This window comes from Schistocerca serialis, chromosome 4 (genome assembly GCF_023864345.2).
Source record: "Schistocerca serialis cubense isolate TAMUIC-IGC-003099 chromosome 4, iqSchSeri2.2, whole genome shotgun sequence".
Lineage (NCBI taxonomy): Eukaryota > Metazoa > Arthropoda > Insecta > Orthoptera > Acrididae > Schistocerca > Schistocerca serialis.
Window position 1 is genome coordinate 136,470,526 of NC_064641.1, and position 23,430 is coordinate 136,493,955.

Consider the following 23,430-nt stretch of genomic DNA (forward strand, 5'->3'; position numbering starts at 1 on the left):
TCTGCACTCCACCATTAATTGTGATGTGAGCCTATATCTGGTACTGGGTATGTCTTACAATTCAACATCTGATTTCGGAAGCTCTGTCTGACCATGACGTAATCCAGCTGGTATCTTCCTGTATCTCCAGGTCCTTTCCAACCACACCTCCTCATCTTGCGTTCCTTGAACAGAGTATTCGCTGTTACTAGCTGAAAGTTGTCGCAGAAATCAATTAGTCTTTCCGCTCTCTCATTCCCACTGCCAAGCCGTCGGAGCATTTATTAGAATATCATTAAAAATTTGAAGTAAATCGGTCAAGAACTTTTGGAGATTTTTGATAGTAACTTATTACCTTTTTTCTGTGGGAACACTATCAATTATTTATTGCACAAGAACTAAACATTCTACAGATGTCATATATATTGCATTTTGAAGAGAAACTCTGAAATATTTTTTTTTTTTTTTTTTTTTTTTTTTTTTTTTTTTTTTTTTTTTTACAAACATTCGATATCGGGACCATGTGTGACCCGGCAGAGGTCAGTACGGTTATCGAATTCTTGCCATACCCGGCCCAGCACGGCATCGTCGACTGTGGCAGTCGCTCCCCGTATTCTCTCCCAGAGCTTTGCTACATCACATGGCATAGGCGGTACATACACCAGATCTTTAATGTGTCCCTAGAGAAAAATCACACGGAGTGACATCTGGTGATCGGGAAGGCCATTTCATGAAACAGCTGTCCCCTTCTGTAGCACGGCCGATCCATCAATGCAGCAGCTTCGTGTTCAGGTACCCACGAACTTCACGATGAAAATGGGATGGAGCCCCATCCTGCTGAAAGATGAACGGATAGTCCGATTGCATTTCAGGCATCAGCCATTGCTGCAACATTTGCAAGCAGGAGTATCCAGTGACAGTGCTCTCGGTGAATAAGAATGGCCTGTACAGTTTTCGACGTCACAATGCACAAAAAACATTTGCATCTGGGGAACCACTTTCAAATTCATTGCATTCATGTGGATGCTTTGTACCCCAGATTCGACAATTATGCCTGTTCACTTTCCCATTAGTGTGAAAAGTTGCTTTGTCGCTAAAAATTAAGCGATCATCAATGCCATCCCCACCCTCATTTAGTTGTTGCAACTACGAACAAAAAACAAAACGCATGTCTTTGTCGTCGTCATTGAGCTTCTGCACTAGCTCCAACTTGAATGGTTTCATAGACAGGTCCTATTGCAGAACTTTCCACACTGTCATTGGAGCCATTGCAAGTTCACGGATGCACGACGCATTGATTTCTTTCGACTCCTTCTGAATGTCTCTTTTGCGCGCTCCACATTCACTTCACTCACACTGGAACGTCCGCTTCTCTGTGCCGGGCACAAGCAACCCTTCATAACGAATTTGTTGTGCCTGTGGTAAATGGCCTTCCTTGTTCATGGCTTCTTACCGTACTTGTTTCTAAACATCCACTGAACAGCTGTAGCACACTTGTTTTTGTCGAACTCCAACACACATGAAGCTCACTCCGCACCCGAACTCGCCGTATTTGCGACTAGCGCTGACTTTCTGCAAGTTATTAAACTGCGCTGTGCCGGTACATATGAAAAAACTTTCAGGGTTTCTCTTCAGAATTACATATGTATGATATCTGTACAATTTTTGGTTCTTGTGCAATAAATAACTGGAAGTGTTCCCGCACTTTATGACGATGATGATGTTTGGTTTGTGGGGTACTCAACTGCGCGGTTATCAGTGCCCCTACAAATTCCCAACCTTTGTTCAGTCAATCTCGCCACTTGCATGAATGATGATTAAATGAGGAGGACAACACAAACACCCAGTCATCTCGAGCCAGGTGAAGATCCCTGACCTCGCCGGGAATCGAACCTGGGGAACCAGAGTTTACGTACACCCATATATATATATATATATACGAGGGTTGGAACTTTAACAGTGGCAATTATTTATTTACAGCTCATATAAAATAGATACGTGTTTCAAAGTTTTACTGACCTCCAACGTAGTCACTAGTATTGCCCCCGTTGCCAGTAAAGTGGAAGTCGTAGGATACTCTTAGCAGTGGCAGTTATGTTGAAAATTCGAGTGGCTTGGTCTATTACCCAACGAAACTGTAGCAGTTCTGAAGCGAATGCCACTGTAGCGGCACCACCGTTAAAGATAGTAAAAAGTTAGATTCGGTGCAATATTTCTGAGCGCACAAGTTGACAGTAACTTATGCTTACCAGCATATGCCACAGGGCCATAGACCCTTTGAAAAGAGTAAACACAACGGTTTGCATGGTGCAAGCTACAGGCAGAAGCAGTCCACTGTCCCAACCCACGTGTTATGAGTACATGACTTGGGTGGCACGTTAGCAAAACAGAGACGCAGCCATGTGTAGGTAGGCGCTGGTTCACTAACAAGGCATTCAAATGTGACAGCTGTCCTGGACGGTGGGGCATGTCACACCGCTGGCTACACGCAGCAGCAGATGGGGCGCCAGCGTTCCAGTCCGTGGCAGGTCACTGGTTCGACCCTCTGAGGCCATCCCGGGGCCCGCAGCCAGCCAGCAGTGGGCCACACCACGGCGCACAACTGTGGGCAGTCTTGCTGGCTCCCAGCACACGCCGGAGGCATCCCAAGGCGAGGGCCGCAGATTCAGACGCTGGATCGCGCGCGCTTGTGGTCACCGCGATCTTAACCACACCAGTGAGGAAACAAGCTGTGCACTGCCTTGAGCGGGCTGCACTCAGGTGGCAGGGCCGGAGACCACTGAGTTGACTGTCAGCGCACCCTGACGTCGTCACAACTGCGTGGCCGTACAAGGCTGACACACAGCAGGGTGTTGCACAGGTCGCTGAGGCAGCCATTGCACACCAAGCCGTTTTGCAGACAGCAAAGTGGTGTCTCAGCATTGCAGGACCCGGTGACGCAGACCAAAGGGATTGGAGGCACTGTAGCTGGAAATAATAAATCACTTGGGGAACTCGGACGGGCTTTAATATGGCGCATCCTGACAGTTTCCATCCTCGTCCAACACTACCATCTACATTTGGTATCAGAATAGCGGGCGTCGTCAGTACAGTACGACGTTCAAGCCCAATGCCTGCATTACAGTCACAACATGTGGTGAATGTTGACCAATTTTTCTGTTTGAGTGTTGGACGTTTTCTTTCTTCTTTTTTTGTTTGTGTTTTGAGCATGGCTCCAGACAGGACATTGTAGATTTTTGGCAGGGCCATATTATTTCTTTCTCAGAATAAGTGTTAGTGTGTTTGGGGCAGTAATATGTTGTTTTTCAGGGCATTTGGTTACTTTTGTCTTAGTGTATGATGATACTATGATGATATGAAGCTGTAGGAAGCCAAGCTATTCCTGTACTTAAATGTTGTGTTTCTGGACTAACTGGGAATAAAAGCAATGCAATGACTGAGTCAGGGATGCAAGGTTTGTCGGAACAAGAAGCGGTACGGAATTTGTTGTTAAAGGTAGCACGATTGACAGCAGACAATTCGCAGTTGAGAAGTGAATTAACATCTAGAACTGAGTGGAAAACCGCGTCAGATCAGTTGTTTTTGTCTAGGGCGCCGCAGCAGGAGATTGATCCAGCGGCCGCGAGTTTGATTATTCTGTTTTCTGGCAACGCATCTGAGGATGTGCGTTTGTTTGTGGAGGACGTGGGAACTTCAGCTGTGATGAATGGTTGGTCTGATGAACAATTGTTACATGTCGCCAAGATTAGATTAATGGGTGACGTGAGGACATATGTATGGTGTTCTGAGGCCTTAAGGAAGGCAGGACAGTTTGAGCAGTTGAAGGAGGGGCTTTTACAGAGGTACAAGAAACAAAATATCTCTCGGAAGTTCAGGGAGAAGTTGAGTACAATGACAAAGAGACAGGGGGAGACGGTAGAGAAATTTGCAGACAGGATAAGAGAAATTAACGAGTATACTTACGAGTTGGGTCAGAGCGATGGAGCTAATGGTGTTCTGTTGCAGGAGGCCGAGCAAAGGCACTTGACGTATTTTTGAGGGGGTTACCGGTGCACATGTCGTGGAAAGTGCGTGAAGGGACCCCAAAACATTTGCATTCGGCCATTCAGCTGGCAATCCAATGTGAGAAAATAGCTGTGGCAATGGGGGTACAGGATAGACAAGCAGTGTTGACAGTGGATATAAAATGTTAAAATGTTATGAGTGTGGTTGTACAGGACATGTACAGAGGCAATGTATCCAGTCACCGAGGGATAGAGGAAGGGGTGGAAATCAGCAGCGTGGAGGATGGAGAAGTGGAGTTAGTAATGGTGGAAAATCGTTAAACAGCAGAGGGTGCCCAAGACCCACCTAAGGGAACTCCCGTTTAATTTCACTGCTACGAATGCGTATGCAGAGGTGGAATGTTCAGTGGTAGGATCCATAGGAACTAAAACGTTTAAGATTTTGTTGGACACAGGGCCGCAAGTGTCAGTGGCTGCACAGAGTTTAATGGGAAGAAGGAAGTAAGACCCACCACGTCATAGGTTGTGTGGAGTGGAGGATAAGAAGGTCACACCTTTGGGGTCAGTGTCAGTTGACTTTCGCACAGGGAAAGTCCGATTTGATGCATGCATGGAGGTAGTACCATGGATAAGCGAGGGCTACGACACAATCCTAGTAGTAGATTTCTTGCATCAACATCATGCCAAAGTTGACCTTGGACAACGAACTGTGGAACTTGGTGGAATGTTATCTGAGCTAGGGGAAACTGTTGTCGATGCAGAGCTATCGCGAGGGGCGTTCAACGTAATTAACAAATCAATTGAACCGCGAACGTTAGCATTAAGGCTTAATTCCCATGAGTGTATGTCTAGTGGCACTGGGAAGTCGTTTTGGGTAAGTGTAGAGTCAAATCTACCTGTGGGTATGTGTTATTGAACCACTGGAGGATAATGAAATTTTGGATCCATTAGGTTGTTTTGTGAAACGTAGTATTGCACGTGTACAAGAGGCAAACGACGTGCGAATAGTCCCCGTGAGCGTGGATAATTTTAGCGCTGTAGACGCGAATTTGAGAAGAGGAATTTTAGTAGCGAATTTGGATGTGCCAGATGACAAAGATTGGTGTTCGAGAGGCAGGCGTAGCGATCAACCACTAACTGCCGATAGAACTGCATTGCGTAACAAAGTTAAGCATTTTAAAGGAGAATAAAAAGAGCACATGGAAGAACTGTTGTGGGAATTTAAGGATATCTCTTTTTCTGCAAGAGTCGTTACCAGAAACTCCATAGGATACCAACAGGTAACGAAGACCCTGTTCACCATAAACCATACAGAATACCAAGGCATTTGCAGCCGACTGTGGAGAATTTCATTGAGCAACAGCTTGCGGACGGTATTATAGATGCTGGGGACCAGGCGTTGTCGTTGTGCCTAGAAAGTCTATGGATGGAACTAAGAAATACAGGATCTGTTGTGACTACCGATACCTCAATAATAAGACAGTAATGGACGCATACCCCATTCCAGACATATCGGAGACTTTGGATCACTTAGGACAGTGGTTATCATCAGTTAAAGGTGGCTCCAGAGGATCGTCCAAAAACTGCTTTCTCTACTTCTGGAGGCCATTACCACAACATGAGAGTGCCATGCGGTATGAAAAATGCTCCAGCAACTTTCAGAGGTTGCTAGACAGTGTGTTGAGGGGTCTGAAACCACGGCAGTGTCTTGTCTATTTGGATAGTGTTTTCAGGTAGTATGGAGCAGCATAGACAGCGGTTAAGGGAAGTATTTATGAGGTTAAGAGCAGCTCGTTCGACGTTGAGCCTGGAAAAGTGTCTTTTGCATTGGAAGAACGTGAAGGGTTTAGCAACCCTAGCACAGCCATTGACATGATTGTTATGGAAGGGTGTGAAGTTTGAGTGGACAGAAGAGTGTCAGAAAGCGTTTGACAAATTGAAAGAAGTTTTAACACCAAGTCCGGTTCTTGTGTTTGCAGATTTTGAAAAGGAATTTATTCTAGCATGCGATGCATCAAATCAACCATTAGGGTGTGTTCTTAAGAAATTGATGGGAAAGAGCATCCTGTAGCCTATGCATTTAGTTAGTTGAATGCAGCAGGGAGGGAGATGCTTAGCATAATCTATGGAATCACATATTTTAAATGTTATTTATGTGGGAGAAGGTTTCGGGTAGTGACAGATCATGCTGCGTTGAAGTGGTTGTTTGGGTTGAAGGATCCGTCCACTAGACTCGCTAGGTGGGCTGTGAGGCTTAGTGAATGCGACTACGAGGTGGTGCACAAGCCTGGGAAGAAGCACGGCAATGCATATGCACTGAGTAGAAAGGCGGCAAAAGTAGAAGTCATAGGTTGTGACCTAGCAGTATGGCAAGAATTACTTTACGACTGTAAAGTGTATCAGACGCAGCCACAATTTAATGTGTACGATGGTCTTCTGTGCAGGGAAACGAAGTTAGGGCCAAGGGTAGTAATGCCAGCGAAACTGAGAGATGTTTTAAAGGAAGCACATGATCACATATTATCTGGTCATGGCGGATGTACAGTGACGAGTAGGAGAGTGGCGGACAGGTATTAGTGGAGAGGTAGGAAAGTGGATGTGGATCAGTAAATCAAGAATTGTATACTACGTGGGCAGAGAGCAGATTTGAGTCGGAAACGGATACAGCTACAACGATTGCCAGAAGCAACATGTCCATTTTCTATGTTGGAAATTGATGTATTAGGACCTTTTAGGTGAAAACCATCAGGGAACCATTTTTCGAGGTATGTGGAGATGGTGGCTATGCCAAATCAACAGGCAGCAATGGTCGTTCAAGCATTAGTGAATAACTGGATTTTGAAGTTTGGTGTACCGGAGACAATAATTACTAGCCAAGGGACCAACTTCATGTTGGATTTAATGAAGGAACTGTGTAAAATGTTGAATGTAAAGAAGTTGAGGATGAGTGCGTTGCATCCACAGGTGAACGGAAGGACAGAACGGGTACGCAGAACTATCGGGAAGACGCTGAGTTTTTATGTGGATTCTCATCACAATCAGTGGGACGAGTATTTGAAGCATGTTGTATGCACATGCAATGCAAATGTCCATACCAATACCGATTTGTCTCCGTATGAGATAGTGTACGGGTGAGAAATGCCGTCACCATTTGATTTAGCGAAGCTACAGAAAGGAAGGACCGGTGAAACTGTATGTCAGTTTGCAAGGACAATTCAGGATGTTTAGAAACGGGTACAAAAGGCGAATACGAAGGCTTTGGAAAGGCAGGAAGATGCAGTGAAGAGGAAAAGAAGTTTACCACGGTATAGAGTAGGGCAATGGGTAATGTTATCCAGCCTCTATACACCAAAAGGGAAAACGAAGAAGTTCGTCAGGAGGTATCAAGGGCCATACCAAGTAGTTGAAACCACATCCCCCATTAATATTAAGCTTCAGATGCCAACCAGAACAACGATAGTACACATTGTTCGGTTGCGGCCATTTAATGGTTGTCTGGATGTGATTCCAGGCATATCACAGGAAGGGAAGAGGAAGAAAGAGAGAGTGAAGAGAGGTGTTCAGCGGAGAGGAAACCAGGAAGCTACAGCATGATGTACTGTATGCTTTGTGATCCAGAAAGAAGTGGGATATTTGTAATTTTTTGTTTACTTGTTATGTGTCATTGGGTTAGGGTTGATTAATTAGGCATTGTATTTTCATTTGTTCTGTGTATTTTCGAGTATTGTGAGCCTGCTAGGGACAGCAATCTTTTTGAAGAGGGAGGAAGGGTGATGGTGATCACTGTCCTCAGGTCACTGAAAAGGGGAGCATTGAGCATGTTAGTAGAAGTAAAAAACGAGGTATTGCTGATCTCATCAGTTAACAGCCAGTATGCCGAGATGACAAGGGAGGAATTATGGAGCTGTCATAGAGGGAAGGTAACGGCATGTCCAGCCAGGGTGATAAGCACCAATCTAGACATGTGCACGGTGCAGTTATTTTTAGCCAGGAGGGAAGAAATAGACTGTCCAAGGGATATCATGAAGCCAAAACTGAGCTCGCAATGGGTCAGGATGCACTGGATCTTCTCCACCTATGAAAAATTAATAGTGGTAGTAAGTTATTTTGAGCAAGCAGTGTTTGCCGAAGCTAAACATATAGAGCTCGAGGGGAGTGGAATTTTAATCAATGGAACTGCATGTAACATAATAGGACCAACCTTCCATCTCCCAGTGTCAGTTTCGTGAGTCATGCAATTGAATGTTACACAGCCACTGCTGTACTGGCCAGGAGTAACTTAGGAGTTTTTGCGAAAGCAGAATCTGACCTTGTTAAATCAAACTCTGGAGTCAGGTCTGTTAACATCCATAAACCAGTTCATTTCAGAGTAAGAGGGGTGCATATCAGCCGAGCAGCTTGTGCAGCATGTCGCTCAATATAGGAAAAGGCAACAACAAGTAATGATCGTTTTGAGCACCTCTGTGCCAAGTGCCATCGCAGCCTTAACTTTGTTGTGTGTTGTTTTAATTCTGATCAGGCAGAGAGTCAAGTCCAAGAGGGAACCGATGGTAGTCCAAATCCCAGTGGACTGGATACAAAGCACGTAAGACAGGTAGGTAAGGGGTTGATCAAGCATTAAGTGGTCATCCAGTAAGGAATTTTTACGTTTTATCTCATGTCATGTGTTTTAAGAGGACTAGACCACGTCTAAGTCTTCTAATAGTAGTAATAAATATGCCATAATTACGTGCCAATCCAAATAAGTTTAATAGTAGTTAGAAGTCGACCCCGGGAACCGGGTCTTTCCGAAGGGGCGAATAAGATAGCGGCACCACCGTTTAAGATAGGAATAAGTTAGATTCGGTGCAATATTCCTAAGTACACAAGTTACAGCCAGGCGCGGGCCAGTTGACAGGAAGTTATGCTTACCAGGTGTTATGAGTACATGACTCGGAGTGGCGCATTAGCAAAATAGAGGCGCACAGCCGCGTATAAATAGGCACCGGTTCACTAACAAGGCATTCAAGTGTGACAGCTCTCCTGGACGGCGGGGCGTGTCACACCACCGGCTACACGCTGCAGCAGGTGGGGCGCCAATATTCCAGTCCACAGCAGGTGGCTGGTTCGACCCTCTGAGGCCAACACGGGGTCTGCAACCAGCCAGCGGCGGGCCACGCCACATCTCACAACTGTGGCTAGTCTTGTTGGCTCCCAACACACGCCTAAGGCATCCCGAGGCAATGGCCACAGATTCTGACGCCGGATTGCGGGTGCTTGTGGTAGCCATGATCTTAGGCACCCTGGCGAGGAGGCATGTCGCAGCAGCGCTGAAGTGGTAGGGACGGAAACTGCTGAGTTGACTGCCGGCACAGCATGACATCGTCACAACTTCACAGCCGTACAAGGCCGACACACAGCAGGGCATTGCATGGGTCGCTGAGGCAGCCATTGCATGCCAAGCCATTTCGCAGACAGCAAATTGGTGTCCTTAGCATTGTGGGACCCAGTGATGCAGACCGAGAGGAATGGGGGCACTGCAGCTGGAAATAATAAATCACTTGGGAACCTTGGACGGGTTTCAATACGGCGCATCCTGACGGTTTACATCCTTGTCCAACATTCCCCTACACTGTGAAGCGTTTCCTTCAGTTTAGAAATCGAGTTGAACTTACGAAGGCTTAAGTCAGGGGAATGCAGTAGGTAGTATAGTACTTAGCAGCCCCATCAGTCAAACAAATCTGTAACAGCTTGCACTGTACATGCATGAACATTGTCCTTAAAAATAATGGTCAGGTCCTGCAGAAAGTGTCATCACTTCTGTCTCTAAGCTGTTCGTAGGTTGTGTTCCAAAAATGAACAGTATAGAGACAGAAGTGATGATACTTTCTGCAGGACCTGACCATCATTTTGTAGGACAATGCCCAAGCATGTATAGTGGAAGCTGTTACTGATTTGTTTGACTGATGGGGCTGCTAAGTGCTATACCACCTACTGCACTCCCCTGACTTAAGCCCTCGTATGTTCAACTGGATTTCTAAACTGAAGGAAACTCTTCATGGCATTCGCTTCAGAACTGCTACAAATTTGTCGGGTAATAGACCGCACAGCTCGAACTGTCAACAGATCTGGCACTGCTAAGATTATCCTACGTCTTCCACAACGCTGGCAACGTGTTATACACAATGCTGGTGACTACTTTCAAGGTCAGTAAGACTCTGAAACACGTACAGTATCTATTTTGAACTAGCTGTAAATAAATAGTTGCCACTATTAATGTTACAACCCTCGTATATATATATATATATATATATATATATATATATATATATATGTGTGTGTGTGTGTGTGTGTGTGTTTGTCTGCCCAAACATTCACTACGGTATCATGAAAAAATCTGAAGTAAATAGGTCAAGAACTTTTCGAGAGTTTTGGTAACAACGTTGAACAGCGACCTGTTTTTGTATAGTGGTATATATTACAATGCGGTGAACATCTCAAGAGAACTGCAGGGTCGCAGAAATCTGACGTGTTTAGTGTGTCGTTTGTCACTATTTCAAGAGTAAGTACCAAATTCCGATGATGCACTATTCATGTAACAACCATTTCAATAATATCTTAAAGTACTTGCAAAGCATCTTTTCTCTGTGTACCACACAAAGGAAGTTGGTAATCTCGAGACATCTCCTAGGTCTTCCAGAACTTCTGTTTCTTCTTTCCGTAATGCTGTTTGTTTGTGGTCGCACAAGGATACGTTGAACTTCTTCATTGTTTTTGAGGATCATTTGAAGCGAGTACAGTACATGTCTTTCCTTGTTAAATAGTATCTGGTAGTTAGCAAAGCATTTGCTAACTGTGTAGAAAGCCTACTCCTGAGTTTATTTTTTATTCAAGAAAATACTGAAAATAGTCGTTCAACTGTAGCATTCTATATGCGCAATGATAGTTAACGCAGCTGTAAACTTGCATGTATTCCAAACTCTGGCATTACTAGCTGTCTGTATCTTGAAAAGCCTGTGTCCCGAAACATAAAGTGTCAAACCTTTTCCACTTATTTGACAGGGTGTTCCATTCTGACATGATGTCATCTGTTCTGCCAATTATCTTTGTACTTCTGAAGATGGAGACAAGTGGAAAAATATCTGGTCTCTGCTGGAAAGTTGCAATGGAAGAATGAAATATAGCCATCTTTTGGAAAAATACTATATTTTCTGGCTATCGATTTTGAAATTCTGTACAAAATTTTACTAGAAATCTCCCACAGACATCGGAATGTTCTTCTGCCTAAAGAACCTGTGCCGTAAATTGAGATTCGTAATCCAAGTCCAAGGCTGAAGTATGCAGTAGGTGATTTTCAACATGAAAATTTGCGAATTCGTCATCAGTTAGTTCTTCAAACTGAGTGGGAACAACAATATTCCTGAGTAGAGATCTGAAGAAGAGAAAGACACGTTAGAATACTTTCTCAACGTCAATAATCTCACCTTGAAAAAGCAAATTGATTCTTCGTATGGATCTTAATTAATTTCGTTAGGATTTTGTACGCTGACAATTCATTATATTGTACGATTATTAAAACATGTGCCATTTATTGTCACTTTTAGTGAGAGAAAGTAGTTTTAGTTATTCCTATGGTTTCAAAAGTGTAAATAGCAGAATACCTAGGTAGCCAATGTGTACAAGAGATTTTTTGACTTTTTTTAGGATTGCAGTTATCACTCATAGTTTTATATAACTGTTTGTATTGGTCCAGTCTCTTAGGATTGTAAAGAAAACTAGCTGTATGTTTCTCTAATAAGGAATTCCAGATGGTGTTGGAAGACTGCTGCAGATTTTTCTGCTCAAAGATGAAGAGAATGACAAACTTACTTTATAACAGTCATGTCAAGAGCAATTTCTTTCACAAGAACTGTTATAGAGCTGTCGACTCCTACTATTACACCTGCATCGTCCTCCTCCATTCCTATCAAATTTTCCAATTTAAAATCATAGCTTTCTAATTTTGAATTTAGGAAATTCTAAATGGTGTGAACATCACCAGTGGTTAACTGCTGAATGAAAAACTATGTAGTTATAACGCATTTCTTCGAAACGGAAGGGTGCGTGACTAAAATCCAAAGCTGCCTTTAAGTCGTTACAATCTGTAATTTCATCAACAATTACAGAATACGGAGAATTTCCTATTTATAGGATTAAACACTCTTGCACACAAGGACCAGTTACCGTTTTAATGATCATGGTACATTTTGCGTGTTGTATTTTTAGATCCTGCAAAGAAGTTGAATGTCCTAACACTGGAGCAGTTCTAGGTGGTTTACACTACTAATGGGGGAGTTTTGGGAAACATAAACAGCAACTTTAGATTCTGCCCTTTTAACATGGCTGTCGATTTCTAGAGACTTTATTTTTTGGCATTATTTTGCTATTTTTTCCTTTTTATGTTTTTCTTTCCGACTTTTACCTTTTGCATCATACACTCCTGGAAATTGAAATAAGAACACCGTGAATTCATTGTCCCAGGAAGGGGAAACTTTATTGACACATTCCTGGGGTCAGATACATCACATGATCGCACTGACAGAACCACAGGCACATAGACACAGGCAAACAGAGCATGCACAATGTCGGCACTAGTACAGTGTATATCCACCTTTCGCAGCAATGCAGGCTGCTATTCTCCCATGGAGACGATCGTAGAGATGCTGGATGTAGTCCTGTGGAACGGCTTGCCATGCCATTTCCACCTGGCGCCTCAGTTGGACCAGCGTTCGTGCTGGACGTGCAGACCGCGTGAGACGACGCTTCATCCAGTCCCAAACATGCTCAATGGGGGACAGATCCGGAGATCTTGCTGGCCAGGGTAGTTGACTTACACCTTCTAGAGCACGTTGGGTGGCACGGGATACACGCGGACGTGCATTGTCCTGTTGGAACAGCAAGTTCCCTTGCCGGTCTAGGAATGGTAGAACGATGGGTTAGATGACGGTTTGGATGTACCGTGCACTATTCAGTGTCCCCTCGACGATCACCAGTGGTGTACGGCCAGTGTAGGAGATCGCTCCCCACACCATGATGCCGGGTGTTGGCCCTGTGTGCCTCGGTCGTATGCAGTCCTGATTGTGGCGCTCACCTGCACGGCGACAAACACGCGTACGACCATCGTCGGCACCAAGGCAGAAGCGACTCTCATCGCTGAAGACGACACGTCTCCATTCGTCCCTCCATTCACGCCTGTCGCGACACCACTGGAGGCGGGCTGCACGATGTTGGGGCGTGAGCGGAAGACGGCCTAACGGTGTGCGGGACCGTAGCCCAGCTTCATGGAGACGGTTGCGAATGGTCCTCGCCGATACCCCAGGAGCAACAGTGTCCCTAATTTGCTGGGAAGTGGCGGTGCGGTCCCCTACGGCACTGCGTAGGATCCTACGGTCTTGGCGTGCATCCGTGCGTCGCTGCGGTCCGGTCCCAGGTCGACGGGCACGTGCACCTTCCGCCGACCACTGGCGACAACATCGATGTACTGTGGAGACCTCACGCCCCACGTGTTGAGCAATTCGGCGGTACGTCCACCCGGCCTCCCGCATGCCCACTATACGCCCTCGCTCAAAGTCCGTCAACTGCACATACGGTTCACGTCCACGCTGTCGCGGCATGCTACCAGTGTTAAAGACTGCGATGGAGCTCCGTATGCCACGGCAAACTGGCTGACACTGACGGCGGCGGTGCACAAATGCTGCGCAGCTAGCGCCATTCGACGGCCAACACCGCGGTTCCTGGTGTGTCCGCTGTGCCGTGCGTGTGATCATTGCTTGTACAGCCCTCTCGCAGTGTCCGGAGCAAGTATGGTGGGTCTGACACACCGGTGTCAATGTGTTCTTTTTTCCATTTCCAGGAGTGTATATCAGTTCCTTATAAAGAGCTTTAAGCGTAGAATGGCTCGGTATTCTTGATCAGATGGGTCGCGGACCAACCAGACTGAAAAGCAACGAGGCGTTGGGCGTCTGTTACTGATGCATTAAACACGTAGAGAGCAGTAATTAGTATTTATTATCATCGACGAAACCCTCCATTAAAACTCTCCATGTCGAGCGACGTATTCGTGCATTCATTCCAAAAGTGCACTGCGGAAAAATACTTGATAGAGAGCAGTAATTAGTATTTATTTTAAACGATGAAAGCTTCCATAAAAACTCTATATGCCGAGTGACGTATTCGTGCATTCATTCCCGAAGTCCACTGCAGCAAAAATACTAATCATAGTATGAAAGCTTTCACGACCGGATGACATATCTTCTGGTAAACCTTCCGGGATGTAAGGTCGTGGTCCATGAAACTCTTCAGCTCCTAACGTTTCGTCCAGAGCTGCGCTGGACATCTTCAGAGGGGTGTTTCTCCTCCGGTGAGTCTTGCCGACTAAGTTAGGAGCTGAAGAGTTTCATGGACCACGACCTTACATCCCGGAAGGTTCACCAAAAATACTAATGTTTAGTATTCTACGCTTTAGTGCTTGCTAAAAAGAGGAGTGGCCTCTGCACAGCATACTATGATGTAAACCGCAGTATGTAGGTTGCGGAACAAGCTATGTAACGTCGTCACTCTCAGCTTTGCACGTAAAATCAGACAAGCCGGTGATAAACGTACCTATCGGCAAGGCATTTGAATAACATGTCTTCGTACGTCTGTGGAAATTCTTTATATCTCTGTATGCCATATTTACTTAATGTAAACACACTACAACATTTTCAGACTTTGCAAGCTGCCGACTCTTTCAATTGTAATCAACACTTTAATGTAACGTTATCAGAACACTAGGAGGAGTTGTGGTCTAAATAACAATAGATTTATTCATTCTTAACATCACATGACAAAAGATAGCTAAAGAAACGCCACACAAACATTTTTATTTGACAAACACTTTCAATAATATGGGGTCTATGGTTAACAAAGCGATCAGCTGGGGATCAACGCACTACACTAACCAATCGCTTTGTCTGACTTTATAAATGTGAATCCGTGGTGTGGCCCAAAAACTGCGCTACTATCAGGCATCTATACTCTACTATTCCATAAAGAAAAATATGGTTCCCAAATAACAGGGTGCTGAGAAGTATATATTGGAGCCTTACACCACGGCAGCAAATACTTTACCCTTCTGCAGGTGAGGCCCGCACAGCACGACGCGGTCGCTGACTGAAGTCATGGACAGCAACAATCTGTTATTAAAGGCGCGGACCCAGAAGTATGCAAATACGTGGTCTCGCGTTCAGCTGATTCGGAACGCAGGTACTTACCTACGAGCCTCTGAAACTTCGGTGGATTCCAGTGTACAGGTGAACCCATTTGCTTGTCTGCCAAACCAATTTGACTTTGTGACAGGCCTATGCGTGACAGAATATGTCAAGAGTTTAGATGGCTGACTCAGACCAAATAAGTACCTCCACACATCACTCGTTGTGTGCATGATGCAAGAAGCAGTGCCTCTGACGTTTCAGATGATGATTGTCACAGGCTCTAAGTGGCACACTAGCAAAGGACACAAGTCTCACTGTTTAGGGAAAGACCTGCCGTTCTTCACTAGCGAAGTGCCAGTACAAGAGTGAGTTCTTCTCTTTCTCTCAGCTTGCCTCGCCAGCTCGGTAGCATAGCACATTTACATGCTTAGACTACACCCACTTTTCACAGACCAATCACAAGCTGGAGCTCGGCATTCGAAGCTGGGAGACCGCCCGCTGCTCTGCCACACAGAGTTAACCAACCGGCGACTTAAAAAATTAAATGGGAGAGAAAGAGAAAGATTCAGTTTCGCAGCCTCTTTCCCACGCTTTTACACCATGTCTTTGCTAAAAGCATGACGTGGATGGAACCACAGCCCTCCATAAAAAGATCGTTATCTCTCCTGTTATGTCCATTTCGAACTTTACAAAGAACTGCCATAAACTCGCTAAAAGCCTCATGCCTTCACAAATATGTTTTGTAGCAGTCTGGATGCCTGGGCGCGACTGCCCTGTCCTACGGAAATTCGCAGAAACTCACAGCCGTCTCATCAGCTTCCTGCCTAACAAGGGCCCATCCTCTGCTTTATTGCCGGTCATCAGTTCGTACAAAGCTCAGCTCCCAGCTGCAGCGACTCCCTGGCGCTAGTCAGCCTACCTGGACGTGGCCACCGACCGACCAGCGCTGCCCAGTGTGTCTGCAGAATGAGACCGAGGGACTTGGCAGCCCTCAAACGTTTTCACCTAGGTTCCACAGAAAAAACGCTCTCCTTGGCCCTCAGCTCCCATATGCTTTTACAGCAGTCAATTAACTTGGCACTCTCTTCCTTCGAATGCAAGTTAAGCTTACCGCCATTCCTTCACTAGAGCGCACAATCAAGAACATTAACTACTGCCAACCACTTCATCATATGAATGAAGTCAGATCATATCAAATATAGCAACCAAGTAATAAAGACCACCTTCCCTAAGAACGGTAAGTAGCATGACATCATATCAACAGTGAGAGTGCCCTGCAATCTCTCAATTTCAGCACACAAGTTTCAATACCCATTCCTTTTTACTAATTGACAGTTACTATCTCATCTGATCTATAATTTCTGTCTGGAGTCACTGAATAACCATGATCAGAATAATTCAAGAACAGCTTAATTTGCGGAAGCGATAGTGAAGGAGGGTTGCCAATGAAAAACCAAGAATGGAGTATTTCAGTGTGACCTAGGGCCAAATAATTTTTAATTGATATGCATTATTTATTTTCTAGAAACCCCTAAAAATTCCTCATAAAGTACACTTCCCCCTATATGACGCCCTGAGGCACTTGTCGCTCTAAATTCCCTCCTAAGGCAGCTGATTCCCTCTACATTTAGGAAGGAAACCCACAAGTTATGCAGCACAGGTTGTATGTCTGTGGTTATAAACCCGATATCCATGTTCGTGTAAAGGTCAACCACCTGCGTCTAACTGCCTGTGCAGCAATCAACCATCTTCATCTAGCTGCCACCCATTCATTGTTACAGAGAAAGAAGCTACTTGTACATACACATCTGAAGTCTCTCTCTCTCTCTCTCTCTCTCATTACAGTAAAATCTTATTAAACTTTTTTTATCAGTGGATAAAGCAAAGTAAAACCTGTTTGGTCTTTGACAGTCACAGACGATGCACAAACTGTGATGTACTACATTACACACGAATAGTAGTATACGAATTGAATTTCTACAGTCAGGGATATAACAGGAACGATAATTAGAAGCAAAAAAGGGTCTAGTAAATTTGGTCTCTGAAATGCATGCCTAAGTGCTATGAGTATCTCTTCATTTTCGATATTGTGCAACATCTCTTCATTTTCGAGATTGTGGAACAAATCTCTTCAACAGCAAGCTCTTTGCTTTCCATAGTGTGAGAGATAGTAGTATGAACCAAAACAAAAAAAATTCTAGTAAACGTGGACTCTAAAATGCATGCCATAAGAGCAACGAGCACTTGTTCAGTAAAACGAAGTGTTTCACAGTAGTGAAGGTGAACAAGTTCTCATAGATCTTAAGATACAAATTTTAGAGGCTATGTTTAGTAACTAGACTTTTTTGCTTGGAATATCCGTTCCTGTCATTTCCTTGAATGTTGACGTTTCATCTGGGAAACCTTGTAGATATTTGCCCTTATAGTGTCATATCACAAATTATACGAAGAGCAAAAGTGGCTGAACTTAACTGTTTGAGCAATTCAATAATTTGATTCTTCCCATTCAAGTTTTCATCAATATATGCACCTGAAAATTATCAGCAGCTCACCCTGGTTACTGATGCCTATTCATGTGTTATATCAATTGTTGGTACGATTCTGTTTGTTGTACATATTGGATATAATCAGTTTTCTGATAGTGAAGGTTAAGTTCATTTTCAGATAACCACTTAATAATTCTTTGGAAAACATCATTAACAGTCTGTTCTGTCGCTTTCTCTCTAATGGAGTTTATTATAATACTTGTATTCTCTGCATAAAATGGCAATTCTTCTTAATGAATGTCAGGTGGAAGGTTACTCACGTTCATAAGGAATAGGAGAGGTTAAAAAATTGAATCTTGTGGGACGCCTTTCGTTATTTATGGCCAGTCACTAAGATTTTCTCCCGTAACAACATTGTTGAATTATTCAGCACATTTTTTATTGCAATTGTTAAGTGTGATTCAAACCAGTTGTGTGTAAAGCCATCATTTCAAAAAAATTAACTTTTTGTAAGAGAGTAACATAATCGACAAGATAAAAATCCTTGGAAAGATCTCAAGAATACCAACTGGCAATATTTTATTATTTAAGGCTTTTAATATTTGGTGAGTGAATGTGTAAATAGCATATAAGTCGAGGAACCCTTCTGGAAGCAAAGCTTTGATGTCCTATCTATATTGTTTCTACTTAAATATGAGACAACTCTTGAATACGGTACTTTTCTAATTATTGGAACAAGATGTCAATAGGTAAATTTGACGACAATTAAGTTTTCCTTGTCACCTTTCTGACAAAGAGTTTTAACAACTGCATATTGTAATCTGGCAAGAAATATTCCATGTGCAGGTGATGAATTTCATATATTACTAAAAACCTTTCAAAATTCTGTTTAATATTCCATCAAGACCATATGAGCTTTCTTCTTTTGGAATTTTTTAAAATTCTGTTAATTTCAGTAAAGGTTGTCCGTACTACTTCCAGTTGCTTGATGATCTGTGGGGTTTTCTTAAAATATTATAGCAATTTTTAGAACCCAAGTAACGATGGATCTTGACTGATTCTGGCCTTCACATAAAGTCCTCTCTTCCTGTTATATGAGATTTTAATCCTTTTAGTTATCCAGCATGTACTTATTTTTTGTAATGCATTTTCTGGATACGTTTTTAGCAAAGCAGCTTTCAAACATTGACACCAATTTATTGTATGTTTCACATCAGCATCTCTGCCTATGTATAGCTCATCCCACGTGTCCTCTTTTAACTTATTCTTCTGTCGTTATTAATAAACCTCACTGCTTTGTGTGAACCTGCCTCAGAGCTGTAAGGTGCTGCTATATTGTTTATTCCTTCTGACTGTCCATCATGATCAGATGGCCAATTAACAAGTTGGTATGCATTATTTGTTTCAGCTGGTACTGCTGGCTTGCTGGAGAAATGGTTCGCATCCTGGTCGGGTTCCTTTTTCTTTATCTTTTAGGCGTCAATTCCCTACTTCTCGTCGTTTGTCAGTAGAACATCATTTTGTCACATGATAACAGCCTATCACATGACAGTGGGATCTTACTAAACTGCAAGCATGTGTCTGCTAACCGCGCAGTTTAGGACCTTAACTGGTCCTGCCAAATTCACATAGAGCAGCTTCCCGATGGTGTCCACAAACGATGAATACGTCGATATGGGTGCATCCGATAACCCAGCTGGTGCTGGTCGCACGTATGCTGCGCAGTACCCTCAAAGGAGCCATCCCAATAAGAATATTTTTCGTCACATTCGGGAAATCGGTAATTTTCTTCCACAGGTAATGCATGGAGATCGTCCAAGAACCAGACATAGTTCACAAACAGAGAAAGCAATTCTTGAAACCGTTCATCTGTCACCTCGGCGAAGTATTCGTGACACTGCAAGGCTGTTCCAAGTATTTCAAAGACTGGTTGTTCTAATGTTGCACGATAAAGAACTGCATCCATATCATTACTCTTTATCTCAACACCAGCAGCCAGTGACCGCATTCCACGAGAACAGTGTTGTGAATGGCTTTTGCACCAAGTGAAAGATAACGAACATCTTATAAATAACGTGATATGGACTGACGAATCGAGCTTCATTCGTGAAGGGATTTTTCAGCCTCCACAACAACAACTATTGATCGGAACATAAATCCACACGTCACCCATGAAAGTGGGATTCGGGCACGCTTTGGCATAAACCTATGGGCTCGGTTCATGAGAGGAGCACTTTTGGGCCCTTACCTAATGCTTGACAAGTCGAATGCGATGTTTTATTGTACGTTTCTTTGCAATACTTCGTTTGTCGACACCTATGGTTTCAGCATGATGGTGCACCACCACAATTTGAAATGAGAGTGCGTAACTATTTAAATGAAGCGTTTCTGGAGAAACGTTCTGGCCTCCACGTTCCCAGGACCTTAATCCACTAGATTTTCATTTATGGGAACACTTACAGAAACAAGTTTATAGTACTCCACCTGTGGATGTACGTGACCTAATAGTTCGCGTGCATGCCGCCCGGCGATGGTGGATGCAGGTGTGTTGCGTAGGGCCCAGCAAAATATAATCCATGGAGTGACGAAGTATTTGCAAATGCAGGGTGGTCATTCTGAACATCGTTGCTCGTACATGATATACTGGCTCTGTGAAGAGAAGCCTGGACGTCCAGCGTATAGAATGGAATTATTGCGCGTAGTGTAAAGTGCAGTCTAGTTTAGCATACCTAGTCCAATTTTTGTACCTCATTGGATATAGACAATGTTAATGCATCCACTATTATTTTCTATTGGAAATTAGTTTCATGGAAGAAACGAAATGGTCGTTTATGTCCGTAAGAAGTTCATGTTATGTCTTAATGTTCAAATAAAGTAAGAAATAAGTACACAAGACTTAGAAGATATAATGGATGCTGGTTTCTGGAGCGAAATCGAGGTTCTAACTTATCTCACTGGTTTTACATTGGGTTCAGGTCGGGACTCAGGGAAGGCAATCCATTTCAAGGACGTTATTGTCCACAAACCGTTGCTGTACAGCTACAGTTTATGACAGGGTGCATTGTCGCCCTTATACAACCATCGTCTCCGAACTGTTCCTCTACCGTACGCAGTACTCAATGCTGTAACATGTATTCATATGCTGCTACACTTAGCGTTTTATCAAGTGCAATAAGGGGACAACACCCTAACCACGAAAACACTTCCCTACCGTAACACCACATCCTTCGTACTTCACTGTTGGCATTATACGTGAAGACAGCTTACGTTGTCCAGTCATTGGTCAAACACAAAGCCTTCCGTCAAACTGCCACGGGATGTACCGAGATTCATCAACTATAGAGAGGCGTCGCTGTCTACGCAACGTGAAGTGCTGCTCAGCACTGGCTAAAAACCTATACAGTCATTGTACCGCCATTCATCTACAGCTGCTTCGATACTCTGCAAATCACACTCAAGTGCCTGGCAGAGCGTCTATCGAACCACCTTCACAATAAATCTCCATTATTCCACTACTGAACAGCGCGCAGAAAAAAGGAATACCAATATCTTTCCGTGTGAGCTGTGATTTCTCTTATTTTGTTTCTCCCTACGCAGGACGGCATCAACAAAATATTTTCGAATTCACCGGTGAAATCTGGCGATTGAAATTTCGTCAGAAGTTCCCTCCACAAGGAGAAACGCCTTTGTTTTAATGATGTCCGGCCCAAATCCTGTATCATTTCAGTGACACTTTCTCCTCTATTTGTCGATAGTACAAAACGTGCTGCCCTTCTTTGACTTCCGTTAACCCTATCTGGTAACGATTCCACACTGCGCAGCAGTATTGTGGACAAGCGTAGCTTAGGCAGTCTCTTTAGTAGATCTATTACGTTTTCTAACCTGCCAATAAAACGCAGTCTTTGGTTCGCCTTCCCCACAACACTATCTGCGTGTTGTTTCCAATTTAGTTTGTGCGTAATTGTAATTTCTAGGTATTTAGTTGAATTTAAGGCCTTTAGATTCTATTGATCTATCGTCCCTTATGTGGATGACCTCAAACGTTTAATTATTTAGGGTCAATTGCCTATTTTCGCACCATAAAAATAAATGGTTTTGCTATTTTTTATATTCTAATAATTTAGCTAGACGATAAGTGACCACATAATCGGTAAACAATGTAAGGTGGCTGCTCAGATTCTCTCCTAAATCGTTTATATAGACAAGGAGCACCACAGGGTCTATAACACTACTTTGGGGAACGCCAGAAATCACTCCTGTTGTAATCGATAACTTTCCGTCAAATTTCACGAACTGTGACCTTTCTGACAGGAAATCGCGAAACCAATCGTATAACTGAAACTATAATCCACAAGCAATTTTATTACAAGCGGCTTATGAGGTATAGTGTCAAACGCCATCTGGAAATCTACAAATACGGAATCAATTTGAAATCCATTGCCAATAGGACTCAGCACTTCGTGTGAGTAAAGAGCTATTGTGTTTCACAAGAACGATATTTTTTAAATCCGTGTTAACTGTGTATCAACAGAGCTTTCTCTTCGAGGTAACTCACGATGCTGGAATACATGTTCCAAAATTCTGTTGCATATCGATCTCGATCATATGGGTCTGTAATTTAGTGGATTACTCCTATTGCCTTTCTTGAATATAGATGTGACCTGTGCTACTTTCTGGTCTTTGGGTATGGATCTTTCGTCTAGCGAGCGGTTGTACATGATTGTTTAGTATGGAGCTATTGCATCAGCATAGTCTGAAACGAACCTAACTGGAATACAGCCTGGACCGGAAGACTTGCTTTTACTGATTTAAGTTGCTTGACTGCTCCGAGGATATCTACTTCTAAATTACTCATGTTGGCAGCTGTTCTTGAGTCGAATTCTGGAATATTTACTCCGCCTGCTTTGGTGAAAGGCAACGGCCTTGCCGCAGTGGATACATCGGTTCCCGTGAGATCACCGAAGTTAAGCGCTGTCGGGCGTGGTCGGCACTTGGAAGGGTGACCATCCAGGCCGCCATGCGCTGTTGCCATTTTTCGGGGTGCACTCAGCCTCGTGATGCCAATTGAGGAGCTACTCGACCGAATAGCAGCGGCTTCGGTCAAGAATACCATCATAACGACCGGGAGAGCGGTGTGTTGACCCCACGCCCCTCCTACCCACATCCTCCACTGCGGATGACACGGTGGTCGGATGGTCCCGGTAGGCCACTCGTGGTCTGACAACGGAGTGCTTTTAGTGTGCTGCTTTGGTGAAGGAATTTTGGAAGGCTGTGTTTAGTAACTCTGCTTTAGCAGCAGTCTCATCGATAATATTTGGTTGGTTGGTTGATCTTAGGGAGGGGACCAAACAGCGAGTTTATCGGTCCCATCGGATTAGGGAAGAAAGTCGGCCGTGCCCATTTGTAAGTAGGCTGTTTAGGTTTTTTTATTGGTAACGCCACGTAGCGCACTAGATGAAAATCACTGGCTGTGCTGTGTGCAGTCTGTGGCTGGTTTGCATTGTTGTTTGCTATTGTAGTGTTGGGCAGCTGGATGTAAACAGCGCGTAGCGTTGCGCAGCTGGAGGTGAGCCGCCAGCAGTCGTGGATGTGGGGAGAGAGATGGCAGAGTATTGAGAGCGGATAATCTGGACGTGTGTCCATCAGAGACAGTAAATTTGTAAGACTGGATGTCATGAACTGATATATACATTATGACTTTTGAACAGTATTAAGGTAAATACATTGTTTGTTCTCTATCAAAATCTTTCA

General features: G+C 43.8%; 1 pseudogene; it reads left to right on the forward strand.

The window, feature by feature from the left end:
- The first annotated feature begins 22,592 nt into the window (after nt 1–22,592).
- LOC126475698 (5S ribosomal RNA) lies at nt 22,593–22,710 on the forward strand (annotated as a pseudogene).
- Nucleotides 22,711–23,430: the final 720 nt, after the last annotated feature.